Here is a 17486-nt window from a genome sequence, read left to right as displayed (position 1 = left end):
ACTACCGGAATTGTGGTCTTGACATACAATTTCCCACTTAAAAACAAAACAAAGCAAATAAAAACAACAACGCAAAACCAGGGTCTGTTGGAGAAACAGTTAATTCAGGGGCTGGAGCAGGAAATGTACAAAATAAATCTAGACTATTTTGTCAGAAAGAGAGCAGGGAAGCTATGAAAGATTACTAGGTTATATTAGAAAGATTTGGAGCAAACTTGAAGAGGCTCCTAATGGCCAACAGTGGGACAATTGAGCATTTAAATAGATAACTGCAATTTATTAAAATCTCTCAAGCGTGAGGAAAGAAGTGAGCAGGGAGAGAATAGAAAGCAGGGCGCCCATTCTAGCAAGACCAAGAGAGAAAACTTCGTATCAATTTGAGGGTTTAGTTTTCTTCTCCAATCATAGTTCTTGAGCATAGTGATCCTGAATCATGACTGTGTTTGCAAACATGATTCTAGGACGATCTATTACTCAAGAAAGATCAGAACAGCCATGAGCCTGCTGAAGCCTTTACCCAGTCAGGGCAGGATTACTGCTACTAAATAAAGTTTGAAGGAATGGAAGGAATGATGAAGGATAAAAATAAAGTGAAGTTTTGATTATAATCCATGTGACTTGTTTATTCAATGTACCAGTTACATGCATAAAATCGAACCCTGCTCCCATGGAGTGGATAATCTAGGAAAGATTTTACATGTACACAAATAACTATAATGTAAAATGGTAAGAAATTAAGTGCCACAATGGAGACACAATCAAAATCCTATAGTTCGGTAGACAGAAATATCACATCTGACAATGGTGAGAGAGAACAGTAAGATCTGAGCTGGTCTTTAAAGAATGAGTGGCATGTGGTGGGCAGAGATGAGAGGGAGATGATGCTAGCCTGAGAAATAGCTGGAACAGAAATGCAGTATAGGAAAGTACAGGGACTGTCTTAAATCACAACAGGAAATTCCAGTTGTCTGGAGAGGAAGGTATGTGATGGAGGAGTGAGAGACAAGCCTGGGCAGATGGATTGGGACCAAGCAACTGGACAGGCCTTTCGTCATCAGTGTGAAGGTTTGAAATTTATCTTATTAAGAGAGAGTCACTGAAAGTTTTTCAAGCGGGATAAAGTTCTACCAACTAAAGAGCATTTTAGGGTACATGAAAGATATTCAAAGAAAGAGCATGCAGAAGCAGAGAGACCAGTGAGGAGGCCATCGCAGTCACTGAAGAACTGAGCTGCCATGGTGGCAGTGGGGATGGAAAGGAAGAAAGAGGTACCAGAAATATTTTGAATGAAAACTCAAAATAGATTTTGGATGAATGATTAGATAAGGAGTTTAGAAACTTGAAGCAGGTAAGGATAACTGAATCTACGTGATTGGAAAGAACTATGATTGGAGAAGAGAGAATTTTGTCTTCCTAAACTTGAAGTATGTTGACTGGGAGGAGCAGGACAATTGAAATGAGAAACTGGAAACAGTGAGGGGCTGGGCAGGAAACAGTTTTGTCAGACAGGTTCATAATGCAACTCAGGGGTGGGGGGGAATAAATGAGAATTCAAGGGGAGTGCAGAGGAAGACAAGAAGGGAATCGAAGACAGGCCCTTGGGAGAGGCTGACATCTGGCAAGGGCAAGAGGAATCAACGGAGAGTAGGGCAGGGACCTGGTGCAAATTCTCTGGCATATGCCAGAGTCTCCCAGGGCTTGGGCTGCCCCACAGTATAGAATATATCAACCTACCCTTTCCACCAGACCACCAGACACTACTTGAGAGATGGCACACTGCACAGCAGCATTTCACAACCTGTGATGAAAGACAAGTTTTTTCTTTCCAATTTGTTGGAACCAATACTTCTGTAAAATCAGTATGAGTCAGTCATGAAAAAAACAAATGATCAAGAGCTTGGATGTTTTGGCAATGTCAGCCTGCTGTGAAATTTTCTGAAAGCTTACTTTCAATTTCTGTACTTACATTGTGGTAAGTATAAATACCAACATATCCGAGGAGTGCTAAGAGGAACTGACACCAAGACAGGATGCTATTTCCAGTTCTGTTATTAGCACTATGACTATATGCAAAGCCTCTTAACTTCTCTGGGCTTATATTCCCTTGTTTGTAAAGTAAGATGATTACATTTGCCCCAAAAAGTCTAGATTGTATGTGTTTAAATGTTAGTTGATACTGAAATGGCCTAAATTATCATTCTACCCATACTCACTTTTAATGCCAAAGTGGGAAAGAACTATTTTCTATTCCTGGGAGCCTTCCCCCCGCCCCTTATGTTTTGAAGTGTATTATTGTGTTTTGAGGCTGGAAGGCTGGTCAGGAAGAAGGGTTTCAAGGAGACAGATTTTCTGCAAAACTATTCTGAGCTAATCTCTAGTTGTTTCTAATCATGCCACATCAAAACCTACAGGAAATCTAAAACAAAAACCGTAATCTGAACCACAGGCCCAGTTTACATAACAGGATCTGTGATTCACCAGTTCAGGATTCCAGGCTACAGTGTGCGCACTTCCACGTGCCCCAATCAACTTGAGATGGTCAGTGGCGTCTATCATATCCTGTTCATCTTATATGCTAAGGCCAAACATAGTGCTAGGCATACAGTAGATGCCCAACAACTCTTTCCCAAGTAAATAAATGAACGAATGTGAATGCCTCACATCCTTCAAAAGCCTTCGACACCCGAGGCTGACACTAATTTTTTCTTTATTCAGTGTCCCCCAGTATTTATTCCGTGAAGAAATTACCTATTTCCTGCATTTGCTAAAGGAATTGTGATTCACATCTCTAAAAAATGCCTATTTGGACTGAATTGTTTCCCTCTTCCTTCTCCAAATTCGTATGTTAAAGCCCTAACTCCCAATGTGACTGTATTTGAAGATAGGACCTATACGGGGGTTTTTAATAAAGTGTAAGAAAAGTAATAACAATGAGGCCTTAATCTGATAGGACTGGCACCCTTAAAAGAAGAGGAAGACATTTCTCAATCTCTCTCTCTCACTTTCCCTGCACACCACAGAGGACAGGCCATATGAAGATATAGCGAGAAGACAGCTATCTGTGAACCAATAAAAGACTCCTCATGAAACAGAACTTGTCAGTATCTTGATCATGAACTGCAAGAAACTAAATTTTGTTGCTTAAGCCATCCAGTCTGTGATGTTTTGTTATGGCAGACCAAGCAGACTAATACAATGCCCTTCCCTGATTTCTCTCATGTATGCAACAGATGATGGAATGAAACTAGGTCAGTAACAGCAAGAAAACAGGAATATTCATAAATACATGAAAATAAAACAACTCTTGAACAACTATTGAGTCAAAAAGGAAATCAGAAGAAAATTTAAAAACATCTCAAGACAGACAAAAATGAAAACAAAACATAGCAAAACCTATGGGATGCAGGAAAAGCAGTAATAAGAAGGACGTTTATAGTGATAAATGGCTGGATTAAAAAAGAAGGAAGATCACAAATAGATAATAACTTTACACCTCAAAGAACTAGAAAAAGAATAAACTAGGCTCTATGTTGGCAGAAGGAAGGCAAAATGAAGGTCAGAGAAGGAGAAAAATGAAATAGAGACTAGAAAGACAATTATAAAGTTCAATGAAACAAAGAGGATAAACAAAATAGAAAAGTCTTTAGCTACACTAAGAAAAAAACAGGGAAGACTCAAAATCACAAATGAAAGGAAATGTTACAACTGATAACACAGAAATACTAAGGATCATAGGAAACTACTATGAACAATTATGTGTCAACAAATTAGACAAACTAGAAAAAATGAATAAACTACTGGAAACATACAATTTACCAAGACTGAATCATGAAGAAATAGAAAATGTGAACAGACCAACAATGAATAAGGAAATTGAATCAGTAACCAAGTATCTCCCAATAAAGAAAAGTTCAGGAACTATCTGGCTTCACTGGTAAATTCTATTAAACATTTGAAGAATTAATGCCAATCCTTCTCACATTCTTCCAAAAAATAAAAAAAAAGAGGGAACACTTCCAAACTTATTTTCCAAGACCAACAATATCCTGATATCAAAGCCAAACAAGGACACTAGAAGAAAATTACAGGTCAATATCTCTGATGACCATAAATCTAAAAATCCTCAACAAAATATTAACAAGCCAAATTTAATAGTACATTAAAGGAATCATACACCATGATCAAGTGAGATTTATTCCTGAATGTTTCAACAAATGCTAATCAACAAATATGTTACAACCCATTAACAAAATGAAAGATAAAAATAATATGAACACCCCAATGTATGAAGAAAAAGTATTGGACGAATTCAACATCCTTTTATGATAAAAACTCTCAACAAATTGGGTGTGGATGGACTGCATCTCAACATAATAAAGGCCATCTATGACAAACCCACAGCTAACATCATACTCAATGGTGAAAAGCTGAAAGTTTTTCCTCTAAGAGCAGGAACAAGTCAAGAATCCCCACTCGCCACTTCTATTCAACATAGTAGTGGAAGTCCTGGCCAAAGTAATTAGGCAAGAAAAAGAAAAAAGGCATGGAAATAGTAAAGGAAGAAGTAAAATTTTCTCTGTCTGAAGATATAATATTATATATAGAAAACCCTAGACTCTGCCAGAAAACTATTAGACTAATAAAAAAATTTAGTAAAGTTTCTGGATACAAAATTAATATACAAAACTAGTTGTGCTTCCATACACTAACAGTGTACTATCCAAAAGAGAAATTAATAAAACAATCCCATTTATAATAGCATCAAAACCAATAAAGTATTTAGGCATAAATTTAACCAAGGGGATAAAAGATCTGTACCCACAAAAACTATAAAATATTGATGAAAGAAATTGAAGATGACACTAATAAATGGAAAGATATTCTATGTTTATGGATTGAAAGAATACTGTTAAAATGTCCAGACTACCAAAAGCCATCCATATTTTCAGTGCAATCCCTATCAAAATTCCAATGGTATTTTTCACAGAAATAGAAAAAACAATCCTAAAATTCATATGGAAGTACAAAAACACCTTGAATAGCCAAAGCATCTTGAGCAAGAACAAAACTGGAGACATCACATTGCCTGCTTTCAAACTGCTGTAAAACTATAGTAATCAAAATAGTATGGTATTGGCATAAAATCAAACACACAGACCAATGGAACAGAATCAAGAGTCCAGAAATAAAACCATACATACATGGTCAATTAATTTTCAACAAACGTGTCAAGAATAACAATGTGGAGGGCGCCTGGGTGGCTCAGTCAGTTAAGTGACTGCCTTCAGCTCAGGTCATGATCCCGGGGTCCTGGGATTGAGCCCCACGTCGGGCTCTCTACTCAGCAGGGAGCCTGCTTCTCCCTCTGCCTCTGCCTCTGCTGTTCCGCCTGCTTGTGCTCTTTATCTCTATCTCTCTGTCAAATAAATAAGTAAAATCTTTAAAAAAAAAAAAGAATAACAATGTGGAAAGGAGACTTGCTTCAAGAAATGATATGGGTGGGGGGGTTGCCTGGGTGGCTCAGTGGTTAAGTGTCTGCTTTTGGCTCAGGTCCTGATCCCAGGGTCCTGGGACAGAGCACCATGTTGCGCTCCCCGCTCAGCGGGGAGTTTGCTTTTCCCTCTGTCCCTGGCCCTGCTTGTGCTCTCTTGCACTCTCTCTCTCTCTCTCAAATAAATAAAATCTTAAAAATAAATAAATAAATAAATGATATTGGGGAAACTGGGTATACACACACAAAGGAATGAAATTGGGACCCCCCTACCTTATACCATAAACAAAAGTCAACTAAAATATATTAAAGACTTGTACATAAGACCTAAAACCATTAAGCTCCTAGAGGAAAACATAGGAGGTAATGTCCTTGACATTGGTCTGGCAATGATTTTTTGGATTTGACACCAAAAGCTAATGCAACAAAAGCAAAAATAAACAAGTGGGATTACATCTAACTAAAAAGCTTCTGGACCCAGGGAGTGGTGGCGGTCTGGAGTCTAGGCGACGGGGTGTGATGGGGCCAGAAGGTGGCGGGAGGGCTGGGCAGGAGCCGGCGGGAGGGCCAGGCCCAGAGTCCCCGACGCTGGCGTGTCCACCCCTCCACGACAGAGGAGGAATAGGAGGATGATCTCCAGATACACTCGGAAGGCGGTGCCACAAAGCTTGGAGCTGAAAGGAATAACAAAACATGCTATTAATCACCATCCTCTTCCAGAGCAGCTGGATGAAATTTCTTCTACCAATGACAGCCATGAACAAGACACAAGTTCCCAAAGTGAGTCTGTCATCACACAAGAATCACCTTTTACATCAGCTGACACTGGGAATTCAAGATCTGCTTTTCCAAGCTATAGAGGCACAGGGATCTCTACAGAAGGCATATCGGACTTCTCCTGGGCCTATGGTGAACTTGATCAAAATGCCACTGAAGAAGTCCAGGCAATGTCCACAGCCATTGATGAGCTCTTGTATGAGCAGAAGTCGAGTGTGCATACTAAGAGTCTACAAGAAGAGGGCCAACAATGGACATGCAGCTTTCCTCACTTCAGAATTCTGGGTAGGCAGATAATCACTCCAAGTGGAAGTTATGGGCTGTATCCTAGATCCCCCTCTGTTGTTTCAGCTTCACATGAGGCAACACTTTCTTAAGAAAGAGATTCTACTATATTTGGTATTAGCGGAAAGAAGTTACATTTTTCATCTTCTTATGCTCATAAAGCATCTTCCATTGCCAAATCCCCTAGCTTGTATTCTATGGAAAGAGAAGAGAAAGACTGTGTAATCTTCTCTGAAGGAATAATAGAGGAATACCCAGCATTCGACCACACTGATATGGAAGAGGGGTTTCAAGGAAAGAAATTACAAGCAGCTCCAAAGAAACAGAAATTAGGGTACAGTCCCATTGCTCCATTTTACTGCATGAAAGAGGATGTCCTTGCTCACATGTTTGACGACGTGTGGAGCAAGGTTCTGAGCTGTATGGAGCAGCTGACATGTAGTCATTGGGAGGGATTGGCTTCTGGTAAGGATCTTTGTGAAAACAATATAAAAAAAATTGTTTATGATTTCCAAAGCCTAACTAACTAGTTTATCAGATTATATGCTTCATTAGTGTAAAAGATTCATATTTGTATTTTCCACAGACACTAATTTTGAGAATGAGTGGATGAGTAACAAGGCCCATTCTATGATGACTAGCCCGTGTTTTCTTTTAATATAATTATTTGTGACAAAAAACATGTGCAAGTGGCAAATACATTTTTAAAAACTGCTTTACTTAAGAATAATTGATATACAATAAAGCATTAATATTTAAAGTGTACAATTTGGTAAATTCACCTATGTATATACAAACATGAAACCACAAAAGTCAATATAATGAACATATCCATCACCCCCAAAAGTTCATGACCTTTGTAATCCTTCCCTTCTGCCCATGCCTGATCCACCATCTCCAAGTGACAACAAATGTGCTGTCACTATAGTTTAGTTTTTATTTTGTAGTTTCATATAAATGGAATCATGGTATTTACTTTTTGTCAGCTTCCTTCATTCAGCATGATAATTTTGAGATTCATCCATGTAATTATGTGTCAGCAATTTATTCCTAGCAAGTATTCCATTGTTTCATAATTTGTTTATCCATTTACCTTTTCATGGACATTTGGATTGTTTTCACTCTGGCACTATTACATGTAAAGCTGGTCTGCACATTACTGTATTAAGTTTTTTGGGGCGCCTGGGTGGCTCAGTTGGTTCAGCGTCTGCCTTTGGCTCAGGTCATGATCCCGGGGTCCTGGGATCGAGCCCCACATGGAAGCCTGCTTCTCCCTTTCCCACTCCCCCTGCTTGTGTTCCCTCTCTCGCTGTGTCTCTGTCAAATAAATAAATAAAATCTAAAAAATAAAATAAAATAAAAAATAAAAAGCTTCTATACAGCAAAGGAAACCATCAACAAAAGTTAAAGGCAACCTATGAAGTAGAAAATATTTACAAACCACATATCCAATAAAGGGTTAATATCCAAATTATATAAGGAACCCCTATATTTCAGTAGCAAAGCAACCCCTGCCCCATATCCCAATTAAAAAAAGAGAAAAGGAAGGGGAAGATTGGGCCTTCCTCGGGGAGAGCAGTCCCACTGGGCCTGCTGTAATGGCTACTCCAAACCTCTCCGTTGCTTTCTTGGTTTTCCACTGGGCTTCGCAGAGTCCAGGTGGCTGCAGCGCCATCCTGAATCGTCTCGCTCTCCACACACCTGGGCTGGAGCGTTATGGTCCTAGCTTGCTGACACCCTCCACCCAAGGCCCCCACTCCCCCGCCACTTGAAACGCAACTCCCCCCGCCTGGGCCAGCGACACAGGCAAGAGTGGCTGTGTTCGACCTAGGCAGCAGACAAGATGGGTTCAAAAGGAGCCGTCCTTCTCCGTGGCCTTTATAAAGTGCTGTGCACTATGGACATGTCACTGTGCTGCTTGCAACGTGGCCTGCGATGCCCTTTGGGGTCTGCCCCACCGTTCTGTCCCTCCTGAGCCTGCCCTGCTCCAGCTTCGAGAGAGCCCTCTGGCCTGCGGGGTGCCCGGGTCCTCCGTCTCAGACCTGCTCTTCCCTAGTGCCTCCCCAACCTGCCCATCTCCAGGCCCCTCAAGAAGAAAAAACAAAAACCAAAAAACAAACAAAAAAGAGACATTTTTTTTTTTTCAAATAAGACATCCAAGTGGCTAGCAGGTACATGAAAAGATGCTCAACATCACTAATCATTAGGGAAATGCAAATTAAAACCATAATAAAATATCATCTTACATCTGTTACGACAGTTATCAAAAAGAGGTAACAAATAAATGTTGATGAGGATGTGGAGACAAGGGACCTTGTGCACTGTTGGTAGGAATATAAACTGGTACAGGTACTATAGAAAACAACATGGAGGTTCCTCAAGAAATTAAAAACAGAACTACCATGTGATCCACATATCTCATTTCTGGGTATATTCTAAAGGAAACAAAATCATTATCTCAAGAAGGTATCTGTACCCTCATGGTCACTGCAGCATTATTTATGATAGCCAAGATAATGAAACAACCTAACTGTCCTTTGAGGGATGAACGGATAAAGAAAATGTAAGACACACACACACACACACACACACACACACACACACACACACACAAGATAATGAAACAACCTAACTGTCCTTTGAGGGATGAACGGATAAAGAAAATGTAAGACACACACACACACACACACACACACACACACACACACACACACACACACGGAATATTATTCAGCCTTCAAAAAGAAGGAAATCTTGTCATTTGCAACAACATGGATGACTCCAGAGAGGGCATTTAACCAAGTGAAAGAAGCCAGATAGAAGACAAATAACACACATTATCACTTATATGTGGAATCTTTTAGAAAAAAAATCAAACTCATAGAATGAGAGTAGATTGGTGGTTGCCAGAGGATGGGGGAAATAGAGGTTGGTGAACAGGTGTATTAACTTTCAGTTATAAGATGAATCATGTATCAATATCTAATGTATGGTGACTATAGTTGTTAATACTTTATTGTATAATTGAAATTTAGGTAAGAAAGTAGATTTTAAATGTTTTCATCACCTCCCACAAAGGGAAATATGTGAGGTGATGGATGTGTTGTGAGAATCCATTTACCATTTATTTATATATCAAATCATCACTGTATACTTTTTAAAAAAATATTTTATTTATTTAATAAGAGAGTGCGAGCAAGCACATGAGCAAGGGGAGGGGCAGAGGGAGAGGAGAGAGAGAATCCCAAGCAGATTCCCGTGAGCACAGAGCCAGATGCAGCCTGCTCCCACCATCCAGAGATGGTGACCTGAGCCGAAATCAAGAGTTGAACACTCAACTAAGCCACCCAGGCGCCCCCACGTTGTACACTTTAAATACATCATTTGATCAATTATATCTTGATAAGACAAAAACAATTTTAGTCCATTTCCTTCATTTTAATATGGACAAGAGAGGTGTTAGGAGATTGAAACTGCAAATAATTACAAAAACAAAATCTAAAATATTTGTAAACCACATGGTTGATAAGGGGTTAATAACCAAAATAAACTGGGTGTATCACTGTTCTTCAGTAAATGCAGGGATGAGAATCTCACATATTGGACGTTCACCAACATCATCCATTTCCTTCCTCTATTACAACAAAAAATATCAGGAGAGGGAGAAGTGATTTTCAGTAACTGGCATCTCCAGTACGCTTAAGTACTTAACTCTTATGCTATTCTACTGCCCTCTGCTGGATATATGTGATACTTGTAACCTCTAGTTCTAGAGTGGTAACAATAGTGATCATTATCATCATACTAGCAGCAGCATTAAAGGTCAAGCACTGTGCCAAGTGCTTTACATGTACTATCTTATTCAATCCCCTTAATAACTCTATGGCTAGAAAATGCAATTCTTATAGGTGAGGAACCTGGAAGTTCAAAGGCAAGCAAACCGACAAGCTTACATAACTCAAGTAAGGGAACTGGGAATTAAATACTAACTCTAGAGCCCAGTTCTTAGCTATCTCCTGTTTACTAAATATAAACTTTCATGCTACCAACTGTATTGGAGATAAATCTGGAAATTATCATCTGACATCTGTTGATTCACTGATTAATAATGCAATCAAGAAAATGACCTTTATTCTAAAAAGCCCAAATAAGTATCTTCTAATTTTTCCCTCTCAAGCCCTAAAATAATTCAAAAAGGAAGAGTTTACTCAATTAAGAGGAAAAAGTGTTTCTTAGGGCTTCTCCAAGTGTGACCCATGAATCTCCTGCATTAGAATCATGTGAGTTGCTGGTTCAATGTGCAGAATCCCAGGCACCAGGATGCACTGTGCAGGTAGAGGACAGGACCTGTTACTGAGACATGGTATGTGTTATTAATGTAGGGGTTGAAAGAGGAAGCAAAGATGATTCCTAGGGTTTTTTGCTTAGCAACTGGATTGGTAGTAATGACATTAACTGAGATGGAAGATCAGAAGAAGATAACGGGTTTTTATTGTCAGCAGCTCAGTTGTGGTAGTTGGGTGTTTGGTAGTGGATACAGAACTGGGAGTTTTGGTTTAGAAATGTTTGTAATGTCTAACAGATAGACAAAAATGGAAAACAGAAACTGCAAAAGGAATAACTGAGACCCAATTTTTTTATTCAGAACTGTATTTAAGATCTATACATGTTGTGTCATGTTTATCTAATTCCTAGAGTTATCTTGTTACCCAACAATGAAAATGGCCAGATTGCTTCCAACTCCTGTTACCACAAACAATATAGCAAAGGCATCCTCCCAACTGTCCCCTATAAAATAATAATATATAGATTGGTCCTTGCCCTCAGGTCTTGACACCAGGATCCTAAAACTCTTAGAAATTCCTAATAACACTAAGAGCATCTTTTGTTCTACTGAGGTGATTCTGGGTGGGTTCTTGGTTGGCTGCTGGTCACCAGAAATACCAAGCCATGATTAGAAGTTTGGAATTTTATTTTGTTATGTTAGTCACCATACATTACATCATTAGTTTTTGATGTAGTGTTCCATGATTCATTGTTTGCATATAACACCCAGGGCTCCATTCAGTATGTGCCCTAATACCCACCCCCCTCCCCTCTAGAACCCTCAGTTTGTTTCTCAAAGGTCCATAGTCTCTCATGGTTTTTCAGTACCGCACCTCATCCTCCAGAGAAGGGAGGGGGACTAGAAATAGAGTTGATTGATCATGCCTATGTGAGCAAGTGTTCACAAAATCTCAATAGTAAAGGGTTCAGAGAGCTTCCAGTGGCCGAACACATTAACACTGGGTGAGTGAGGCACCCCAACTCCACAAAAACAAAAGCTCCTGTGCTCAGGACCCTCCCAGACCTTGCCCTATGTATTTCTTCATCTGGCTGTTCATCTGTATCCTTTATCATGTCCTTTAATAAACCAGTAACATTAAGTGTTTCTCTGAGTTCTGTGAACCCTTCTAGCAAATTAATTGAATCTGAGGAGGATATAGTGGGACCCTTTAATTTTGTAACCAAATCAGATATAAGTTGTAACCTGGGGACCTATCACTTGCTATTGGGATTTGAAGTAGGGTGGGCACAGTTTGTGCGACTGAGCCCTTAACCTGTGGGTCTGATACTATCTCCAGGTAGTGAGAATGAAGTTAAGTTGCAGGACACCCAACTGGTGTCACAGAAAACTGCTTGGTGTGGGAGAAAAACCTCTACATATTTGGTAACTAGAAGTAAAGTGTTCTACATGAGAAACACAGGTAGAAAACTGAGTTTGTCTAATACATCCCTATAAGGTCTTCTGCATCCACTCCTTTGATTATACTCAGGAGTGAGACACTCTTAATTTGATGAAGTACTACCAGATTCTTTCCTAAAATGGCTGTACCAGTCTACACTCCAGCAGTGCACAGGGTTGGTTCCAGTATCTTCGCATGTCTTTGAATGCCTGTCATTATCCAACCAAATGTTAGCCAACTAAACAGGTATAAAGAAGCATCTTGTTTTAAAATCTCTCTGGTAAGTTTATCTTAATACACTTCTTAGCTTTTGGGGTTTTTCTTCTATAAATTGCCTATTCATACATATTTTTATCTTTTTAAAAGAAATTAGAATTCCTGGCTGCGGACTTAGTGAACTACAAGATGGACCACAATGATCCTTGCCTCACAGCATTCACGTCTTTGTGTAGTTTCCTCCCACACTGGATAGGGTGGATCTGTGTAACCAATTGGGTATTAAGTAAATTATGGTGTGTAAATTCTGAGTAGGTCATAAAAGATATTGTGGTTTCCGCTTTATTCTCTTAGATGACTTGAGCTCTGGGAGAAGCCTGCTGTCATGTCCTGAGGACATTGAAGGAAACTTATGGAGAGCTCCACAAAATGCAAAATAGCTACCAGCCAGCACCAACTTGCTGGTCATCTGGCAAGTGAGTGAGTTGTCTTAGAAGTGGATATTCCAGGACCTGAAGCCAAGCCTTCAAGTATCTGCAACCATGGCCAACATGCTGACTGTAAGTCATGAGACCCTGACCCAGAAAGAGGGTTAAGTCACTCCCAAATTTCTAACCTACAGAGACTGTAAGAGATTATAATAAGTGCTTATTATTAAGTCACTACATTTTTGGGTAATTTGTTATACAAAAGATTACTGACACCCTGATTGTTCTCTGTTGATTTGTAGGACTTCCCTGCATAGTCTAAAAAGATGAGTCCCCTGTCGGTTTTAGACTTTATATCCTTTTTCAACCTACCATTTGTCTATTAAATTTGTCTGTATTGTCTCCTTAAAATAAATTCATAACTTTGATATAGTAAAATTCATCTATTTTCTGTATTATGGTTCATGCTGGGTAGGGGGAAGGGCTGGTGTTTAAGACTTCTACATCCTAGGTCACAAGATATTTCCTACATTTTCTTCTAGAAAGTTTTTAATTTCACCCTTTATGGGTATTTTTGGCCTACTTCTATACTCTCATCAGACCAGGTTAACCTCAATTCAGGCATATGTAATTTTTCACTGCAAGAATATGATCCCTTATTTGGGGGCGCCCGGGTGGCTCAGATGGTTAAGCGTCTGCCTTTGGCTCAGGTCATGTGATCTTCAGGTCCTAGGATCGAGCCCCACGTTGGGCTCCCTGCTCAGCAGGGATTCTGCTTCTCCCTCTTCCTCTTCCTACTGCTCCTGCTCTATCTCTCGGTCTTAAATGAATAAATAAAAAAAAAAAATTCTTAAAAAAAAAAAGAATATGCTCCCTTGTTTGGATGTAGAAAGAGTATAAATTATAAATACAAAACATTTTCCATCCTGTAGCTTGAGTGATAAGCTTTACCTATGAATCAACTTACTAGAGCTCATGTGCTTATAAAAGAATTCCTTCTAATAAGCCTGTTTTTCTTACTTACCCAATACTTCAGGAGAATCTAGGTTCAAGTTTCTTGCTTGTCTCTCCTTACTCCAAATCCTACAAAATAAACTACATTCTTTAGACAACTGAAGGGAGCTCTCAAGTCTTTATCACACTATCATGTATTTCCAGTTTAAATCATTTATATGCAGAGGTCAGAATAAACATTCTTCCACCACTTGGCTTAAATGAATATATCTTGAAATTGGTGTTTTAAAAAACAAAGACTTTTGCCTCAAGATGTAGAGACCAGGAAAAAGTATTTCTTCCATCCTTGCAGCAAAAAAAGAACAAAATTAACTTCAAATTTAAGACTTTATGTGAATCCACAGGAGACCTAAGGTTGCAAAGGAAACAACTGATCCGAAGTCTTCCCTGTAGGAAAAAGGAGAGGTGATGCAAGCCCACCTGAGGTAGTACAGCTGGCAGAGCCGGCGAACGTGAAGGCAGACTCCAAAATGGCAGAATACTGTGAACTCTTTGAGCCAAAGATACTGGGGGGAGTCCACATTGTCTCATAGGCTCTTCTTCTATGAATTCTACCTGGCACTCACAGAAAAGATCAGAAGGAGCCTTAAGAAGTATCCACTGTGGTACAGGTCCAGGGTAAGGGAATAGCAGCACTGCACAAGGGGCAGAAACTCCACCAAGATCTTTCCCCTCTATCTCCGCTACAGAACAAAATTCCTTCAAGAATACAAGTTATCCAACTCAAGAATAGTTAAGTATGAAGAAAGTAACTGAATCTGTATTTAAAAATTTCTAAAAACTCTCAAGGCCCAGATGGTTTCACAGGAATATTCTAATTCTATATACAGTATCTTCAAGAAAATAGAGAAAGAACACTTCTCAACTCATATTATGAGGCTAACATTACTGTAAAACCAAAATCAAAGACATGAGAAGAAAACTACTGACAATATCCCTCATAAACACAGATGTAAAATTCATCAATAAATTTCAGCAAATTGAATACAGTATATAAAAATAATACATGGTTCATCTGACAAATGCAAGACTGCCTTAATAATCAATGTAATCTCTATTAAAGACAATACAAAACACTATATGATTGTTTCAATAGATAACAGAAGACAAATCTAACATTTATAATAAAAACTCAGCCAACTAGAGACAGAAGGGAGATTCCATAACCTAAAAAAGGGCATATACAACTAACATCCTACTTATTGGTGAGAAACTGAGTGCTTTCTCCCAAAGATCAGGAACAGGTAAGGATGTCCACTCACATTACTCCTAATCAACACTGTACTGGAAGTCCTACCCAGTTGAATGAGTTAAGAAAAATATAAGATACACAGATTGGAAAGAAAGGAGTAAAACTATAATTGCAGAAGATATGACTATTTTTGTAGAAAATCTAAAAGGACTTGCAACAAACAACAGGAATTAAAAATGAATTTGGCAAGGATGCAGAACACAACATCATTATATGAAAGTCAGTTGTATTCCTATTACGAGCAATAAACAATTAGAATTTGAAAATAAGAAACCCAGCAGACCCCACCTTAACCAACTGCTTCCTAACATAATGCAAAGAGAAGGGCACACCAGCTCTGTGGTATTCTTCCCCCTCCCAATTTTTTTTTTTAGATTTTATTTGTCAGAGAGAGAGAGCACAACCAGGGGGAGCAACACAGGGAGAGGGAGAAGCAGGCTCCCCACTGAGCAAGGAGCCCGATGTGGGACTTGATCTTAGGATGCTGGGATCATGACCTGAGCCGAAAGCAGACGCTTAACCAACTTAACCAACGCCAAGAAAAGGCGTCCCTTTTCTCAAAATTTTTAACCTCAGTCTAATCATGAGAAAACATCAGGTAAATCCAAACTGAGGGACACTGTACAAAATTTCTGACCTCAATTACTCTTTAAAAGTATCAAGGTCATAAAAGACAACGACAGAAACTTTCACAGATTGGAAGGGAGTAAGACATGACAACTAAATGCAGTGTAGTATCCTGGATTGGATTCCAGAACAGAAAAAAGACATTAAGTGGAAAAATTGAGGGAATGTGAATAAAATATGTAGTTAATAGTATGGTATTAATGTTAGTTTCTTAGTTTTGATAAACATACCATGATTATATAAGATATTCACATTAGAGGAAGCCAGGGAAGGGTATACAGGACTTGTGATGCTTCTGTAAATATAAAATTATTTCAAAAGAAAAAGTTAAAAAAAAAAAGCAAGAAAAAAACTATTACCATTTGCTACTATTTATACAAATCAGATGTTTAAAAACACCATCAGGCTAATATAAAAAGTAAACTGGTTGCAAAGGCTTGTAAGATTGTCATCCATAATCTGAATTTCATCCAAACAACCCATTGTTGTCATAAAACTCCTATGAACTTACAAAAACACACATCATTAACAAATCCTTTTTTGTTGTATGTATTAAGGATCCCTACAAAGATTTCAATTGGAAAAAACATCTGAAACTAAAAAGGTTTGACCAGCAGAATTTTTATGCCACCCAGCAGTGACGGAGATAAGTAAGACTGATAACTTAAAAAGATTTGAGGTTATTTGTACTTTTGGTAAGATTTAACTGGGAAAAAATGTGGACAATGTGATAATATCTAATAATGGATATCATTTAGACTGAAGGTATTCAAAAATCGAACATATCAGTAAAATCAGTTTGGAGGATTAAATTAAGAGAGGAAGAGAACTTGCTGGCTTTATGAGCATGCAGGATACCTGAAGTGTATTAGAGGATGATGCCCATATTTGTATCTCCATATTACACTGTATCAGACAGCACCTTAACTCTGACCAAGTCATTATCTCTATTATGGAGACTTCCTTGCAATACAAGAACTGAACTACGATTGGAAAAAGGAGAAAAGTAAAGGGGCACTGAAAGTAAAGAGAGTATTCTTGAATGATGATAAGAGAAAAAAAAAACTAAGGTTCCTTAAAGGCAAGGTTAGCCACTCCATTACGTGCAGAATAGAAAGAACAGGGGCAAGAGGCAATGTATGAAGAGCATGTCCTAGTGGGCACTCTGGAACGGCTTGGCTGTCCCACGGTAGAACACATTTGACCTTTCTGAACCCTACATCCAGATCTACACACTGATGTGATACAACAAAAAGATCCTTTTAAAGGCTAATATTCTACCATGTAATCACAACAGGAGAAATATTCCTGAATCCTTAATAAAGTAATTTTGGTGCTATCAACTTACTAAAACAATCAGGAAACAAGGTAAGTATTAACACATTTCCTGCCACACAGTAAGTTCTTCATAAATATTGGCCATTAGCAGGTAGGAGACTTGGGAAGGGGGGAGGAGATAGAAAATAAAAAGAACAAAGAGGAAGAGAAAGGGAAGGTATGTCTAGCCTGCAGTGATTTTTAGCCCTAGTTCATACTATTACAACACATTTAATGCCTTCCTCGTAAATGTGAACCAAAAATACTCTTTTATCATCCTACAGGAGATACTTCTTCACTTTCAGAGTTCTTATTTAAAGAAAATACTGTTACCACCTTTTGATAAGAAGAAC

At 38.7% G+C, this 17486-nt stretch overlaps 1 pseudogene; it reads left to right on the top strand.

Annotated features, from left to right (window-relative positions):
* Positions 1 to 5858: 5858 nt before the first annotated feature.
* LOC113915910 lies at positions 5859 to 7083 on the top strand (annotated as a pseudogene).
* The last annotated feature ends 10403 nt before the right edge of the window (positions 7084 to 17486 follow it).

The sequence above is a fragment of the Zalophus californianus genome, chromosome 1 (assembly GCF_009762305.2).
Source record: "Zalophus californianus isolate mZalCal1 chromosome 1, mZalCal1.pri.v2, whole genome shotgun sequence".
NCBI classification, from domain to species: domain Eukaryota; kingdom Metazoa; phylum Chordata; class Mammalia; order Carnivora; family Otariidae; genus Zalophus; species Zalophus californianus.
The sequence above is the reverse complement of the archived record's forward strand: the minus strand, read 5'-3'. Positions and strand labels throughout refer to the sequence as shown.